This window comes from Schistocerca serialis, chromosome 10 (assembly GCF_023864345.2).
Source record: "Schistocerca serialis cubense isolate TAMUIC-IGC-003099 chromosome 10, iqSchSeri2.2, whole genome shotgun sequence".
NCBI classification, from domain to species: Eukaryota; Metazoa; Arthropoda; class Insecta; order Orthoptera; family Acrididae; genus Schistocerca; species Schistocerca serialis.
In genome coordinates this window covers 155295727-155314592 of record NC_064647.1, presented here as the reverse complement: position 1 = coordinate 155314592, position 18866 = coordinate 155295727, and positions in this window count along the sequence as shown.

The following is an 18866-nucleotide window of genomic DNA, read 5'->3' as shown; positions in this document are numbered from 1 at the left end:
CTCCCTGTATTTTACCCCGCCACCTTCAGAATTTGAAAAAGAGTATTCCAGTCAACATTGTCAAATGCTTTCTCTAAGTCTACAAATGCTAGAAACGTAGGTTTACCTTTCCTTAATTTATTTTCTAAGATAAGTCGTAGGGTCAGTATTGCCTTACGTGTTCCAACATTTCTACGGAATCCAAACTGATGTTCCCCGAGGTCCGCTTCCACCAGTTTTTCCATTCGTCTGTAAAGAATTCGTGTTAATATTTTACAGCTGTGACTTATTAAGCTGATAGTTCGGTAATATTCACATCTGTCAGCACCTGCTTTCATTGGAATTGGAATTATTATATTCTTCTTGAAGTCTGAGGTTATTTCCCCTGTCTCATACATCTTGCTCACCAGATGGTAGAGCTTTGTCAGGACTGGCTCTCCCAAGGCTGTCAGTAGTTCTAATGGAATGTTGTCTACTCCCGGTGCTTTGTTTCGACTCAGGCCGTTCAGTGCTCTGTCAAGCTCTTCACGCAGTATCATACATCCCATTTCATCTTCATCTACATCCTCTTCCTTTTCCATAATATTGCCCTCAGGTATCTCGCCCTTGTATAGATCCTCTATATACTTCCACCTTTTTGCTTTCCCTACTTTGCTTAGAACTGGGTTTCCATCAGAGCTCTTGATATTCATACAAGTGGTTCTCTTCTCTCCAAAGGTCTATTTAATTTTCCTGTAGGCCGTATCTATCTTACCCCTAGTGAGATAAGCCTCTACATCCTTAGATTTGTACTCTAGCCATCACTGCTTAACCATTTTGCACTTCCTGTCGATCTCATTTTTGAGATGTTTGTATCCCTATTTCCTGCTTCATTTACTGCATTTTTGTATTTTCTCCTTTCATCAATTAAAGTCATTATCTATTTTGTTACCCAAGGATTTCTACTAGCCCTCGTCTTTTACCTACTTCATTCTCTGCTGCCTTCACTACTTCATCCCTCAAAGCTACGCATTCTTCTTCTATTGTATTTCTTTCCCCCATTCTTGTCGATTGTTCCCTTATGCTCTCCCTGAAACTCTGTGCAACGTCTGGTTCTTTCAGTTTATCCAGGTCCCATCTCCTTAAATTCCCACCTTTTTGCAGTTTCTTCGGTTTTAATCTACAGTTCATAACCAATAGTTTGTGGTCAGAGTCCACATCTGCCCCTGGAAATGTCTTACAATTTAAAATCTGGTTCCTAAATCTCTGTTTAACATTATATAAGCTATCTGAAACCTTCCAGTATGTCCAGGGTTCTTCCATGTAGACAACCTTCTTTCATGATTCTTGAATCAAGTGTTAGCTATGATTAAGTTATGTTCTGTGCAAAATTCTACTAGGCGGCTTCCTCTTTCATTTCTTAGCCCCAATCCATATTCTCCTACTATGTTTCCGTCTCTCTCTTTTCCTACTACCGAATTCCAGTCACCCATGAGTATTAAATTTTCGTCTCCCTTCACTATCTAAATAATTTCTTTTATCGCAGCATACATTTCATCAAGCTAGTTGGCATATAAACTTGTACTACTGTAGTCGACGTGGGCTTCGTGTCTATCTTGGCCACAATAATGCTTTCACTATGCTGTTTGTAGTGGGTTACCCGCACTCCTATTTTTTTTATTCATTATTAAACCTACTCCTGCATAACCCTTATTTGATTTTGTATTTATAACCCTGTATTCACCTGACCAAAAGTCTTGTTCCCTCCTACCACCGAACTTCACTAATTCCTACTATGTCTAACCTATCCATTTCCCATTTTAAATTTTCTAACCTACCTGCCCGATTAAGGGATCTGACATTCCACGCTCCGATCCGTAAAACGCCAGTTTTCTTTCTCCTGATAACGACGTCCTCTTGAGTTGTCCCCGCCCGGAGGGGGACTATTTTACCTCCGGAATATTTTACCCAAGAGGACCCCATCATCATTTAATCATACAGCAAAGCTGAATGCCCTCGGGAAAAATTACTGCCACAGTTCCCCCTTGCTTTCAGCCGTTCGCAGTACCAGAACAGCAAGGCCGTTTTGGTTATTGTTACAAGGCCACGTCAGTCAATCATCCATACTGTTGCCCCTGCAACTACTGAAAAGGCTGCTGCCCCTCTTCAGGAACCACACGTTTGTCTGGCCTCTTAACAGATACCCCTCCGTTGCGGTTGCACCTACGGTACGGCTATCTGTACCGTTGAGGCACGCAAGCCTCACCACCAACGGTAAGATCCATGGTTCATGGGGGGGGGGGGGGGGGGGGGGGGACGTATACTTAATTTTCTAAATTTGGAACGAAAATGTACTTATTTGTAATAAACGATACTTAATCTATTACAAATAAGGACATTTTCGTTCCAAATTTAGTTTCCAGTAAATTACTTGAAAACTATTACAGGTAACTCAGTGGGGCCATGTAGTTAATGTTTTTGTATCAAACTGAAGCTTAATACGAACTTTCATCTTTCTGAGTGTAAATTTTTCGTAAAAACGCCGATTTTAACCAAAATGTTGCTCCGATCAAGTTGAGACTGGTAACAGTTCATTCGGACATACAACGCGCATTTTGAACAATTTTTGCCTTTCTAGGTGTTGTTTAGCGCCACTTGTATTTTTATTTAAAACGATGTATTTAGGGAAACATATTCATCTAATCACTCTGAGATTTAATAATTTTAACATCAATATACTGAAGCACATGTTGACAAAGTATGGGAAAGCTACTTCAGTTTTTAATTTCATCCTTAGATTGTGGTGTAATATTTGTGTGTTACGCACGGGCGCGCTGTGATGACGTGGCATTAGTAGTAGTGAGCTGGGTTAAGTCCCGACACACCCATTCGCCTCTGTATCTCTCAAATGATAGAGCGCTTCTCTCGCTACAAGCGTAAGCCGAAGTTACGAGGAATTTACGTTCTTTTCCTGCAAACATTTCAGCTGTTTAGTGATGGAAAACGCAAATACAGCTTTAAGTAACACAGAATGGAATTTTGTAAACTCTGATAATGGAAGCCTTGCGAAAGTTGATACGTTTATGCTCTACCCATTTAGTGTGGCGATACGTGCAATGGCGGACGTTCTTTACGGTGCTCCCTGCAATATCAGTAAACTCGCTCAGAACTAAGGAACTGTAGAGTTTCTGCAAAGGGGTCCGTATGTTATAACCAGATTGTCGACTACCAGTCATGAGCTACAACTCATTGCACAATAAAAATTATTTTTGGCAAAATTTAGTGCTGATTTCCTCTGTAGAAGACACTGAGCTGAGCGTGTGTTTCTAGCAGGCGCTTGGTGACGTAAAAGATAGTGCATCGTATTGGGCACGAAGAGGTCAGATGTTCGAATCCAGGATGCGTCATATATTTTTAAAGTTATACACGAAATACGAAAGTAGCGTTAGCAAGAACTAATTGTAGCAGTTGTTTCGATTGTTGAATGTATTATAAAATGAAGAGCCAAGAAATTAGCGCACCTGTCTAATATTGTGTGCGGCGCCTGTGAGCACGCAGAGGTTCCACACTACGACTTGGCATGGACTCGACTAATTTCTGAAGTAGTTCTGGAGGGAATTGACACCACGAATCCTGCAGGATTATCTAAAAATCAGGAAGAGTACTAGGGGGTGGAGATCTCTTCTGAACAGCACGTTGCAAGGCATCTCAGATATGCTCAATAATGTTCATGTCGGGCCAGTTCGGTGGCTAAGGGAAACTGAGAAGAGTTTTCCTAGAGACACTCTGTAGCAATTCTAGACGTGTGGGGTGTCACATTGTCCTGATGGAATTGCCAAAGTCCGTCGGAATGCACACTGGACATGAATACATGCAGGTGATCAGACAGGATCCTTAAGAACGTGTCACCTGTCAGAGTCGTAGCTAGACGTATCAAAGGTTCCATATCACACCAACTGCACACGCCCTAGACCATTACAGAGCCATCACCAGCTTGAACAGTCCCCTGCTGATATACTGCATCCATGGGTTCATGAAGTTGTCTCCATAATCGTACACTTCCATCCGCTCGATACAATTTGAAACGAGACTCGTTCAGGCAACATGTTTCCAGTCACCAACAGTCCAATGTCGGCGTTGACGGGCCCAACCGAGGGGTAAAGCTGTGTGTCGTGCAGTCATCAAGAGTACACGAGTGCGTCTTCGGCTCCATAAGCCCGTTTCGTTGATCTTTCATTGAATGGTTCGCACGCTGACAGTTGGTGACGGCCCAGCATTGAATTCTGCAGCAATTTGCGGAAGGGTTGCACTTCTGTTACGTTGAACGATTCTCTTCAGTCGTCATTGGTCCCGTTTTAGCAAGATCTTTTCCCGGCCGCAGTGACGTCGGAGATTTGATGTTTTACGGGATTGCTGATATTCACGGCACACTTGTAAAATAGTCGTACGGGAAAATCCCCACTTCATCGCTACCTCCAAGATGCTGTGTCCCTTCGCTCGTGCGCCGACTGCAACACCACGTTCAAACTGACTTAAAATCTTTATAGTCTGCCATTGTAGCAGTAGTAACATCTAACAACTTCGCCAGACACTTGTTGTTTTATATAGGGATTGCCTACCGAAGCGCCTAATTATGCTAGTGTACATATCTATATTTGAATATGCATGCCTGTACCAGTTTCTTTCGAGGTCCTTGAGGCGTACCGCCGTATAACGATCCTGCCTTGGAGGTAGTTAAGTGGGAGATGTGTCTCAGAGCTGGATAGTGACAGATGGTGACGCGAGACTGGACGCGCACGTAGTTTATGTATCAGCCGGTAGAGGACAATATTGGACAGGGGACTGTGATTTCGTTTCCATTGTACCCACTAGAGTGCACTAAAGTAGTAGAATGTTTTTCATAAACTGTTCTGGTATTTTCATAAAGTGTTATTATGTCTTTTTGTGTATGTAAAATGTTATAACTGTGTTTTAGCAGTATGAATGATGCGTGAGTGTGGTTTAAGGTTAATATGAAGATAATTGTTTAGTGTGGGAACATTTCGAAGAAATATAGATGTGGACAAAGGGGATTTTCATCTCCGGCGGTACACCGCAAGGTTACCGCCCTTCGATTGTGCCATTCCAGCACTAATGGAAGTGCTAGGCCCAGCCGAGCAGAACCGTAGCGGTCCAGCAGCAGCAGCAGCAGCAGCAGCGGTCCCGGTCCCGGCCTGCAGCAGCGGTCCCGCCGGCAGTAGCCAGCCAGTCCTCCAGCAGCAGCGGTCCAGCCAACAGCGGCAGCAGCAGCGGCGGCGGCAGCAGCAGCAGCCCCGGCCCCGGCCCCGTCCGCGGCAGCAGCAGCAGCAGCAGTAGCAGCTGCGGCGTTCCTGCCCCCCGCCGTCGCCGTCACCGTCGCCGTCGCCGTCGCCGTCGCCGTCCGACCCTGGTCTTCGGCCGTCTTCGTCTTCCTCCGTCTTTGTCTTCGTCTGTCCCCAGTTTGTGTCCTTTCCTTTTCGTTCTGTGCGTTATTGTTTCTTCCTGTCGTCATGTCCGTCCCCACCACCACCGCCACCACTACCACCACCGCCATAGTCTATACTTCCCCTTCCCCCGCCTCCACCACTATAACATGGTGTGCCCAGTCCCACCCCCCTTCTTCCATCCCACCTCTTCTCACTCTCCCTTCGCCCTCGCTCTTTGTCGCCCTCTCTCCAGCTTCTTCCTCCCGCTCCTCTCGATCTGATCCTTACCCCCCACTCCCCCATCCTGTCACTGCAGCTCCGGCTCGGGTGGTGGCCCGTCGGGCCACTGTCCATGCCCAGATCGCCCCGTCGCCTTCGCCATCACCACCACCACCGCCACCGTCATCGTCGCTGTCGCCTTCACCGTCACCGTCACCATCTCCATCACCGTCACCCTCTCCAGCGCCGACTGCTGCGTCCACGCCGGGACCTGTCCCTTCCCACCACCTCCCTATAGCTCCCGTCCCTCATATCACCACCCGCCCTTCTGCCGCCATTAAGCGCCCTAGTGGCACCACCACCTCCTCTGCTCCCAAAAAGGCCCCGCCCTGTCCTCCTTCCCCCCCCCCCAAGATGCCATGGATGTCTCCCCACATGGCCCTGCTCCCCCCGCCTCCTCCTCCTCCTCCTCCTCCTCCTCCCCCCCTCTCTATACAAATACCTCCTCTCCCGTCCTGATCCTGCCCTTCTCGAGGCCCGGAATCTCTCCCTCCTCCTCCGCCAACACTTCCCTGGTGCCCCCATCTCTTTTCTCACTCCCAGACGGAATTCTGTTCTCATCTCCTCCCCCAGCCCCACCCTCCATACTGACATCCTCTCCAGCCTCCCTATCACCCGTTTTGGCCCCAACGCCTCCCTCGCCCCTGCTCCTTCTCCGTCTCCTACCCACCAACCCCAACCCCCACGTCGCCCGCCAACCCTCATCGCCGTGATCACTCGGCTCAGTCCGTCGATCACGGAGGAGGAGGTGTTGGCGGAGCTCAAGGTGCATCCCACACTGGAGGTGCGGGCGGTCCGCCGCATTTTCAACTCGGCCGGCCCCACTCGCCTTATGTGGGTTTGCGGGTTTTCTCTGAGGACGCCCCCTCCATTGACCGTCTCCTGAAGGAGGGTGCCCTCCTCTTCCACCAGCGCTACAAGGTCGACCCATTCCCTCCTCAATCCCTGCGCTGCCAGAGGTGTCTGCGCTATAATGCACACCCAACAACTGAGTGCCGCGAGGCCCCCACCTGCCCACATTGTAGGCAAGCGGACTTCCTCCGGCAGTGCCCTAACCTTCAATCCCCTCCCTCCTGCAATACCTGCAATCTCATCCATCCCACCTACTCCCAAAAGTGTAAAGCTCGACCCCCTCTGACCACTCCTGAACTCACCGTCCCTGTCCGTCCCCTGGACGCCCCCACCCCTCCTGGCAATTCCCTTCGTCCCCCTCCCACCGCTGAGGACATCATCAGGTTCCTCACCATCGTCCTTCAAAATGTTCATCCCTTTCAGCGCCCCCACACCCTCCAGCAGATCTGCCTCGCTGCCCGTTCCATATTCCACCTCAAGATGTACGCCACCTACTCCAACAACCAGGCCCATTTCACCTTCTCCCGTCTTGACACCCTCGTCTAAATCCCTGTCATGGCGCGACAGCAACGTATCCTTTTCAACAATATCTGCTCCCTTCCCGCCAACAAGAACCTTTTCCTGCACACCCTTGCCACCCACCACATGGATGCCTTCCTCTTCAATGAAACCTTCCTCCAACCTCACCACTCCATCCACACCTCACCCTATCTCCTCCACAGCACCGATAATCCCCTCCCAATTGCGCGTGGCGGAGTTGCCATTGATCACCACTGCCAGATCCCCGTTCGGCTCCAACTTCTCCTTCCTGACCCCACCGAACACCTGATCCTTAGTCTCTTCTTCCCCGGCCTTACCGTTACCTGCGCCACCATCTATGTCCGCCCTAACGCCCCTATTCCCTTCGACTTCCTCTCCCACATCGACCGTACCTTCTCCTCCTACGTGATCGCCGCCGACCTCAACATCCATAGTCGTTCCGCCGCCTAGTTACGGCGGTGGCATCGGTTCCTCTCCTCCCTTCAAGGCGACCTCATCCCCATCCCCTAGCACACCCGTCTCGAATCCAACTCCACTCCTGATGTTATCCCCTCCTCCCCCAACTTCCTTGGCCGCATAACGGTGGATGTCCTGGAGCCTATTGGTAGCGACCATCTCCCTGTCCTCCTCACCATTTCAGACGGTCGTCGCCCCTGCCCTGACCCTCGTAATGACCCTCCCCCTAAGTACGTCCATGACTATTCCCGTGCCGACTGGAATGCCTACCGGGCTACCCTTTCCACCCTGGTCGATAGCCACCACTTCACCTACCACCACCCTGACGATGTCACCCATGCCGCCTCCTTTCTCCAGCAGACCTTGTCTGAGGCCGTGGAGGCCCACGTTCCTACTGTCGCTGTCCACCCCCACCGTCCTACCTTACCCCCACAGGCCGTCCTCCTCCTCCGTGAATCCAGTCGTCTCTACCGTGCCTTCCTCCGCACGCGTGCCCCGGACACACTACGACGCCACCGGCAACTCCAGCGACACATTCGTAATTTGCTCGCAGCTAAGAAAGGCCGGGACTGGCGACAGACATGCACCCGTTTAACTACTACCCTACCTATCAACTCGTCCAAGTTCTGGTCAGCCTTCCATCGCCTTACCGGAACTAAACCCTCCCCCTACTATCCTCTTCTCCATGATGATCACCCTTTCCCTGACACCCTTAGTAAGGCCAATCAGTTTGCCTCCTATCTCTCCAATGTATTTTCCATCCCTGATGATCCCCATTTCGATTACTCCCTCTTCCCGGATATCCGCGATCGAACTGACACCTCTTCCCCTCCCCTCGCTCCTGGTTTCCAGTACTTGGACAACATTGCACACACGCAACTCAATGCCCCTATCACTACACAGGATCTCCTTGCTACACTCCGCACAAAACGCAACACCGCTCCTGGTCATGATCGTGTCACCTACCGTCACCTTCGTGAAGCTCCTGTCTCTTTCCTCTCCACCCTGGCCAGGCTCTACAATGTAGTCCTGTCCACCGGTTACTACCCCGACCTGTGGAAAACCTCCCGTATCCTTATGTTCCTTAAGCCTGGCAAACCGCCGTCCACCGTCTCCTCCTACCGTCCCATCAGCCTTACCTCGGTCTTCAGCAAGGTCCTGGAATCTATCCTCACCCGACGCATCCACCAGCATCTCCGCCAGCACCGCCTCCTTCCCGTTACCCAGTGTGGCTTTCGGCCGTCCTTCTCTTCCGACGACCTTCTCCTTCAACTCACTCATCTCCTTTCCGAACAGCTTAATTCCCGTCACTCCGCAATCTTCCTCTCCCTGGACCTCGAACGTGCATATGACCGTGTGTGGCATTCCGGTCTCCTCTTCAAGCTCCAACCTTCGCCCTTCCCATTAACTACGTCTGTCTGATCGGCTCCTTTCTCTCCCGCCGTCCTTTCTATGTCACCATCCATAACACAGATTCCTACACCTTTTTCCCCTCTGCCGGTGTGCCCCAAGGCTCCGTCCTCTCCCCCCTTCTATACCTTTTGTACATGGCGGACATGCAGCCGCCGTCACCCCCCGTCCACCTTCTCCAGTTCGCCGATGACACCGCCTTCCTTGCCCTTGCCCCCACCCTACAGCGTTCCCAACACCTTCTCCAATCCCATCTTGACCGGCTCACCGCTTGGTGCAACCAGTGGTTGCTCAAGGTCAATCCCTCCAAAACCCAGGCGATCATTGTAGGCAAAACCACCCCTTCCTTCCACCTCCTTGATTTCTACATCACCATCTATGGCCGTCCTATCGCCCTCACTCCCACCCTTAAGTACCTTGGCGTCACCCTCGACCGTCACCTCTCCTGGACTCCCCACCTCCGGGCAATCCAAGCCAAGGCACGCTCCCGACTCAGTCTCCTCAAGCTCCTCTCCGGCCGTGCATGGGGTCTGGACCCCTCCACTATCCTCCACACCTATAAATCCCTCATCCGCCATATCCTTTGTTATGCCCATCCGGCTTGGATCTCCGCCCCCCCCCCCCCCCCACCTTTTACAACTCACTCCAAATCCTTGAACGCCATGCTCTCTGCCTCGCCTATCACATCCGTCTCCCCTCCCCTACGCGGATCCTGTATGATCTCATCCCCTTCACCCACCTCCTCCTTTTCCTTGGAAGGATACGGATCCTGTACACCTCCCGTAAACTCGACCCTCCTCACCCGCTCATCTCCCCGATCCTCTCTCACCCCCGCCCGCTGCCGCGCCTGTATTCCCACGTCCCACCCGGTCTCCATCTCTCCACCCTCCTTACCATCTCCCAAGGTGGCTTCCGCCAGCTTCCCCTCCCTGATGATGTCCTCCTCCCCTCCATCTACCCCTCCTAACAACTTTGACCCTGCCCCACCCCCCACTTCCGGTGTCCTTTCCTTTAGGCACCCTCCCTCCCTTCTCTTCCCTTCCCTTCTCTTTCCTTTTCCCCCATCCCCTCCCTCAACCCCTCTTCCCCCGGGCTTCCCCTCCCCCTTCCTCCCTCCCCCCTCTATCTCCCCTGCCCGTGGCATCTCTGCTCTCCCCTCTCGCTCTCCCACCCCCCTTCCTCCTCCTCCTCCTCTCTTGGCAGGTCCCCGGACTCGCACACGCATAGTGAACATTCGCGCGCCGGAGGTCATCGCCATTAGTGTTTCGTGTGTGTGCCTTCGTTTGTGTTTAGTGTTTGTTCGCCGGAACGCCGCCACTGTTCACGTGTACCATCACCATCATCCCTGTTTTGTGCGCCGTGTCGACTAGTGTCAGTGTTGTTTTCTCGTCAGGCGTGAACGGCTCCGTGTTTTTTGTTTTTTGGTGTCCACATTGTTTTGCCCGCCATTTTTGATTGTATTCTCTGTGTCCCCTCTATTTATTACTTATTGTAAATCTCAAGGCTGAAGAGCGGCGTACTCAGCTGCTGACAGCCCGCCTTGTGTAAGGTGATAAAAATTACAATAAAGAAAAAAAAAAGAAAAAAGGGGATTTTTATAGAATAGATTTGTAAAGTAAGCTTATGATAAAGGGAACGTTAATTCAGGTATAAATAACAATAGTAAATAACTTTATGCATAAGCAAAACTTCAGCATATTAGATAATTACGTCGGTAAAAAGTGCAGTCGTTAGGTTTACTATTTTGCGATTGGTTATTGATGAAAAGCGCGGATTGACGCGCGAGATTGTTGTTTTGCTATTGGCTGTTGAGTAAACTGACCAATGGTAAAGCAGTATTCTTCGCGCGCCTTTCTCTGCTGGTAGAGAAGACTTAGAGTACTCTAGAGAAAAGTAGGAGCCTAGCCATGAAACAGTTCGGACGCGTGTAGTTGTAATTCCGATGGAAACGATAAGTTGCCGGATCTAGTGGTGTTTCATACATCAAAAGTGTTGGGAAGTGACGGCGTAATTATTCCGATGTGTGTGTAGATATTTCGGAGTTCTTAAGTCAATTTTGTGACGATAAAAGATATATTCCGCGTGGAGTATTGAGTAGGTCGGTGGCTAAAAACTGTGACTGCATTAGGTACCGACAGACTTAATATTTGGCAAGCATTCTCAATCAAAAACAATCAGTTTTTTTGTAGCTATTACGTTTCCGGGAAATGCAACACCGTAAACTTGCTAACGTGAGCGAAAGGGATTGTTAGTGACTGTTAAGACTAGCACGGGCTTGGCAGTGATACTTGTTCACCTAAGTTTCAGAATATATTAATTGAGGACAAAATTTCCAACCTTTCATTTCTTGTGAAAACTTTCTCCCGAAACGTAGATTAGTGACTTTAATTGCAGCCCGGTTCACGTCGAAGTACAGTAGGTTTCGCTCGGCTTCCCTTCTGATGATCTGATGAGACAATGTTCACAGGTAGGTGCAGGTTCGTCGTAAAGGGACGGAAAGAACGGCGCCGCCGCATCCTGTGTAGAAAAATACTGAAATTCGAGAGGAATCTAAGCGTGTTACGAGCGCAAAATGACGTAATTAATCATTTAAGATGATTTCCAGAAAGGTCAAATTTCCTGTAGTGTCTTATTCGAACGAGCGAATACGCCTCTTGCCGCTTCGCTTCTTGGCTACGAGGACACTGTGTGTAGTAATCTCGCCCGACAGGGTTTGAAAGCTTTGTACCTCTTGGCGATTACGCCACACTTGCCTACTGTAGGTACCACCTAGCTAGTAGAGGAGGTATCTCCGTGTGTGTGTTAGGCTTAGCGGAGCGGACTTGGAGCTTTTACGGCCAGCAGAACTGCCACTACCATGCGGCGGACAGTTAACGGTTCCCTTCGCTGGCGCCAGATCGCATGTATGTGGGGCGCCGGGTGGCGCCAGTGCGTTTATTGCTGCTGCAGCCGCCAGTAGCGCTGTAGTCGCGGTAATTACCGCACAGACGGCGGAATACGGCCGGCAGTATTCATAGCGCCAGTGGTACTGACGCTTGCTGCGAAAATCTTTTACCATTGTCAATTTGCCTCCATCACCAGAGAGGCGCAGTTTTTCCTGGCTTCCGAGAAGCATTTGACTGGGTAGCACAATAACATCTTTCAACAAAAATATGATTAATCTTATTTTCACAATTCCGTCTTGATAACACAGACTTCTATACACTTTATTGCCGGTTTCGGCTTACCGCCATCTTCAGATCGTTAAAATAATCCGCTAAAAAATCATCGTCAAATTAAACATGTGAGTACATGGTACGTACCATGATTAATTAAACATGTGAGTACATGGTACGTACCATGTACTCACGTGTTTAATTTGACGATGATTTTTTACCAGAATATTTTAACGATCTGAAGATGGCGGTAAGCCGAAACCGGCAATAAAGTGTATAGAAGCCTGTGCGATCAAGACGGACTTGTGAAAATAAATGTGCCGAAAATAAAATGATTGTGGACTCATTTACAGACTTCATGTCTTCAATTGATGTCATTAATTTCCGTTGTCTTGCGCTTAGATTTTATGATATTGATGGGCAATGCGTACTTCTGGAACAAAGTAAGATTAAAATACTAAAAAACAAAATGAGATGATTCACCAAAATTTTAGAACTTTTCCAAGGTGAATGCCATTTATGACAGAAAGTAACTGAAATGTAAGCAATACACGGAAAACGCAATACTAAATACCTAAAAATAATAAATGCAAAACCTCATGTCGTTGCCGAATGTAGTCCCTGTGCAATACAGGGCGAAGTGGCTCAGCGGTTAGCACACAGGACTCGCATTCGGGAGGACGACGGTTCAAACCCGCATGCTGCCATCCTGATTTAGGTTTACTGTGATTTCTCTAAATGGGTTCAGGCAAATGCCGGGATGGTTTCTTTCGAAGGGCATGGGTCGACTCCCTGACGCTGCTATAAGTGGTGCTTTTTAAACAAACGCTGCCACCCACTGGGAACATGCACAAACGAAGACAAGCGATGCACTGCAAGCACGTGTGGCGACATACAGGTCGTAATAAGGCACATCGGGTTTATTTTATTCCCTGAGTTAGGAAAAAATATTGGCTGTAGCATATTCCAATGTAAGGACTGAGGAGGTATTAGTGTGGTAAGCTCGTATGGTTGTTGCAGGGTAGGTTGTGCTGAGAAGTAATTGTGAAGAAAAAAATTCAACAAAAATTACGCCGTTTCCAAGTTAATTAACGTCGAAGTTAGCCTATCAGGTCATTGCAACCTCAAATTCAAGCGGCCCACCAGATAGAATTAGTATTAATTGTTATCATAGCGTACATGATAGCGCAAGAGACAGTTCAACCTTTGGCTCGGGTTCGATCCTTACTACCGTCACATGTCCAGTTTTTATGTCGCTCTCTTGTTCGGTTTTAGGGAACCAAACGAAGAACGCGATTGACCCCACCGTCCCTGGCGGGCCGCATGAATTTTCGCACGCAACGCCCCGACTGGCTAACTTCGATAAATATTAACTCGAAAACGGAGCGGCTTATCGTATTTTTTTCTTAACAATTATTTCACAGCAAAATTTACCCTATAGCACCCTTATAACCTTTTCAGACTGTTTGAGATAGGACGTCAAATAGAACATTTAACGTATTGGGGATTTCCCAGTGGAGAGAAAGCAGCATGTTATAGACTCATCAACAGAAGTAGGAATGAAACAAGTCGTGTGTCAGGTAAGTTTGTTGGGGCCTCTCCTGTCCGAGTTGTAGATGACATGCCGGACAATACTAATCGAAACCTTGCACATCACCTTGTACATAACGCGAGTAGTCTACGATGAAGTGCCGGCCGGTGTGGCCGAGCGGTTGTAGGCGCTACAGTCTGGAACCACGTGACCGCTACGGTCGCAGGTTCGAATTCTGCCTCGGGCATGGATGTGTGTGACGTCCTTAGTTAGGTTTAAGTAGTTCTAAGTTCTAGGCGACTGATGACCTCAGAAGTTAAGTCCCGTAGTGCTCAGAGCCATTTGAACCATCTACGATGAAGTACTGTCTGAAAATGCTGCACTTGTATCCAGTGAATGTGGCAAAAGATACACAAGACAAATTATACGCACTGAACAAAAGCATTGCATTGAACTCCAGCAACACACGAGACACGAGCCTTTTTTTTTTTTTTTTTTTTTTTTTTTTGAGTCATCTCCTGACTAGTTTGATGTGACTCGCCACAAATTTCTCTCTTGTTCCAACCTATTCATCTCAGAGCAGCTCTTGCAACCAACGTCCTCAATTATCTGCTGGACGTATTCCAATGGCTGTCTTCCACTACAGTTTTTGTCCTCTACAGCTTCCTCTAGTATTATGGAAGTCTTTCCTGATGTCTTAACGGATGTCGTATCATCATGTCCCTTCTCCTTGTCAGTGTTTTCCACATATTTCTTTCCTCTCTGATTCTGCTCAGAACCTCCTCATTCCTTCCTTATCAGTCTATCTAATTTTCAACATTCGTCTATAGCACCAGATCTCAAATTCTTCGATTCTCCTGTGTTTCCGTTTTCCCACAGCCCATGTTTCACTACCATACAGTACTGTGCTCCAAACGTATATACTCCGAAGTTTCTTCCTCAAATTAAACCATGTGTTTGTACTAGTAGTATTCTCTTGGCCAGGAATGACCTTTATTCCAGTGCTAGTCTGCTTTTGATGTCGTCCTTGCTCCATCTGTCATTAGTTATTTTGCTGCATAGGTACTAAAGAATTCCTTAACTTCTTCTACTTCGTGACCATCCATCTCGCTAATTTCTGCTATTTCTCATGACCTTCGTCTTTTTTCGATTTACTCTCAATCCCTATTCTGTACTCATTAGACTGTTCATTCCATTCAGCAGATCTAACTATTTTTCACTTTCATTCAGGATAGCTACATCATCAGCGAAACGCATCATCGATATCCTTTCTCCTTGAATTTTAATTGCCGGCCGCTGCGGCCGAGCGGTTCTAGGCGCTTCAGTCCGGAACCGCGCGACCGCTACGGTCGCAGGTTCGAATTCTGCCTCGGGCATGGATGTGTGTGATGTCCTTAGTTAGGTTTAAGTAGTTCTAAGTTCTAGGGGACTGATGACCTTAGATGTTAAGTCCCATAGTGTTTAGAGCCATTTGAACCATTTTTGAATTCTAATTCCGCTCCTCAGCCGTTCTTTTATTTCCATCATTACTTCTTCGATGTACAGACGGAACAGTAGGGGCAAAAAACTACATCCCTATCTTACCGTTTTCAATCCGAGCGCTTCTTTCTTATTATTAACTTCTGGCTCTTGTACAGATCGTGTATTACCCGTCTCTCCTCATACCTTACTCCGATTTTTCTCAGCATTTCGAACATCTTGCACCATTTTACATCGTGGATCGCTTTTTCAAAGTTGGTAAATCCTATGAACGTGCCTTGATATTTCTTTAGTCTTACTTCCATTATCAACCGCAACGTCAAAATTGAGTCTCTGGTGCCTTTACCTTTCCTAAAGCCAATCTGATCGTCATTGAGCACATCCTGAATGTCCTTTACTGCCCAATAAATCTGCAGTGGCTGAATGTTGTATTTACACTGTCCGTTCCATGTATGACGGTAAAGTTAAGACGTTGGCTATGGCCGCATTCTACTGGGAGTCGGTGAGGATGAAAGCTGTGGAAATATAATTGGTGAACAACCTGCCAACATCGATGAGGGTTTTCAGCTCAACAAATTATTTCATGTCTGCGCTCTCAGTGGAAATATTGTACTAAGTGTTCAGTGTCTCGCATTCCCATCTCAGCCATCCATAATAATTAACGAATTACTTTGTGAGCACTCTCGATATGATGAGTTTGTGCTTTATTTTTTTACTGCTAGACGCACAAAGTTTTATGTACGACTAATGCCCTTGTTACCAACTGTATTAGCCGTAACGCATGGGAATTTGCTCCACACTATTGTGTAAAGTGAGTTTAAATTCTTCCAAGCGGCTCAGGTTGAGAACGGCTTTCGGAACAAGAACTAATTTTGAAATATGAAGATGATGAATATTTTAAAAAGTTAGGGAAAGATTAGCAACTTGCTTTAAATGTGCAGAAATGTGGAACTGTGCAGTTCACAAAAGGCATACAATTGGCGTCCTTTGATTACCACAAAAAAAAAAAAAAAGTTCAAATGGCTCTGAGCCATATGGGATTTAACATCTGTGGCCATCAGTCTCCTAGAACTTAGAACTACTTAAACCTAACCAACCGAAGTATATCACACACATCCATGCCCGAGGCAGGATTTGAACCTGCGACCGTAGCGGTCGCGCGGTTCCAGACTGAAGCGCCTAGAACCGCTCGGCCACACCGGCCTGCTGATTCCTACACTAATGGCTCAGAATTTGAATCAGTCAACTCATACAAATAGCTGGGTATATCATTTCTTGCAGATATGAAGCCCAATGATTCACTGGTCAACTGCCTTTTTGTAACAAAGTATGTGAATGGGGTTCTTAGCTCTGACGTGGTTACTGAATTGTCCATCCTGATCAGGTTTCGTGACACTATACCCTCTATTTACACAATAACTTAAAACGCTGTATATCGGTTACTTTGTTATTGCTTCAGTTTTCAGATGCAATTGTTGGTAAACAATCGAATGCCGTACTTGTTCCTCAGACCCGACGTTCATCGCCAGGACACGAAGGAGGCCGATGAGTCGCGCTCTCGTTGCATTGCACCATGTTGTGTTTGTGTGGTCTGAGTCAGTAGTGACAGAGCTCTGTCCTTGTGAAGTGAATTGCTGTAGGTTAGTGAATGTTCGTGTTTTACATGAATTCAGAAGACTCGTACCTGTATAAATAATACAAATTCTTCTTATATCTGAGGTGAGTCAATTCTGAACTCGCAAAAGCGAAAATTTAATCCTATTGAATAAAAAAAATCACCGTGAACTTAATTTTGGGTGCAAGTTTGGCGACAAAGGCAAAATATGTCCCCCCCTGCCCCCCCCCCCCCCCCCTTGCCGCCACACCGGACACACAGGTATGCTGTTTGACGTATGTTACGCTCCTGATCGGCTGGTTACAATGATCACGTGATATGCCGCTTGGTGTCGCTATGATTTGGAGGGACCTTACGGCTCACACAGTAGAGCGCTATTTCTGTGTGACAAAAATAGCTGGAATCGGCTCTAAATCAAAACAATGAAAACTGTGCAATATCCTAATTTACCATCTGCTGTAAGAGAATGTTGTCCGTCTACTGCTGGACCTTACTAAGAGACGTTTCTGAGACAAGGTATCGCAAAAAACCAGGAACAAAATATTATTTGGTATATTTATACACTTTTCTTTACTCTTACGTCGCTAATTTCTTTGCTTAATTTATGTACTGTTACAGATTTTTTTGTTGTCCTTATGCCCTACGCATACAATGCTATAACATAAAAGCTAACGTAAGCATTTATAAAAACCAGCGTTGAATGGAAACTGAGTTTGAGACAGAAATTAGATCTGGATTCAGGAACGAATTATCTTCCAGAAACGGCTCTTTTAAGACTAGTGATTATATAAGCTCAGTTGTAGAAACACAGGGCCAGATTTGGATTCTTTGTCAGGATTCCGAGAAGTTGCGATCAATTAACAAGGGAATCTGCTTAGAAAACACTTGGACGTCCGATATTAGACTAATTCTCGTGTGTACAACGTAACAAATTGGGGTAACTAGCGACACTGAACGTGTTAAAAGACATGAAGTTCGAACAGAGGCAGGTCTGTGAGACAGACGGACCTGCGTCACGGAAATGTTGACATACCTCCATTGGCAGATTCTAGAAGCTAGAACGCCAATTGCTCTGCGGAGGCTTACTTGCTACGTTTCAAGAATCAGTAAGTAGTGAATAATGTAGCGAAATGCTACACTTAATACGCATTGCCCGCGTACGGACCGTTAAAAGAAGGAGAGGCTAAATGCCGATCAATGCGATATTTGGGTGGGGAAGAACCTCTGACTTGCGATACAATACTAACAACCCTCTTCCACGCACAAGACGGAAGATTGCAGAGCATGTATTGGAACATGCTCTGTCAATTATGAAGTATCCATTGCACGCATGAAATTTTTTAGTGAAATCGAAAGGCCTCTCCACTTAAATGAATTGTGAATTATGCACATAGCTGATTCCTTTGCTGGTCTCTTCTTCTCCAGCCTTTTCACGTTCGGAGAAATACGTAATTTTCCGGGATTGTTTCGCTTGTTGGGTCCGTTCAGCCACACAGAGCGAGGTGGGACAGTCATCGGCTAACTGGACTCCCATTCTGCAGGACGATGCTTCAAATCCCCGTCCGGAACATCCAGATTTAGCATTCCCTCGATTTCCCTAAATCGCTCCAGGCAAATGTCGGGATGTTTCCTTTGAAGAGGGCGCGGGCGATTTCCCTTCCCCCGTGATTTCGTAAACCGTCTCTAAAGCCAGCTCTTTCGACGCGAAGTTAACTTCTCCCAGCCGTACTTCAACTGCGAAATAATAATACCTCGTTCCTTTACGCTTCTGTACTTAAGACTTCCACATATGAAAACGGAGTTTTCTTCAGATGGCAATACACTATGGGGCACGTACGTTGGTATGAAATGTAAGAGTTATAAGGTATTGTTTCGTTGGATGTTTATAAATGAATATCGGGGTTTCAACGCTTTATAATATTTATTATATTAAACTAAGTTATGAATGATATGTCAAATGAAAGAGCAACTCAAACAGTTTTACGAAGAACTTTATAAATGTTCAATGTGAGCACCATTTGTCACACGGCACACAAGTCTATAGCCGAGTTCTTCCCAAACATTGATAAGTGTGTATTCAGTGATTGTAGCAACAGCTGCTTCAGTCCGGTTTCTTAGTTGAGGGAGGTCTGCTGGTAGCGGAGGAA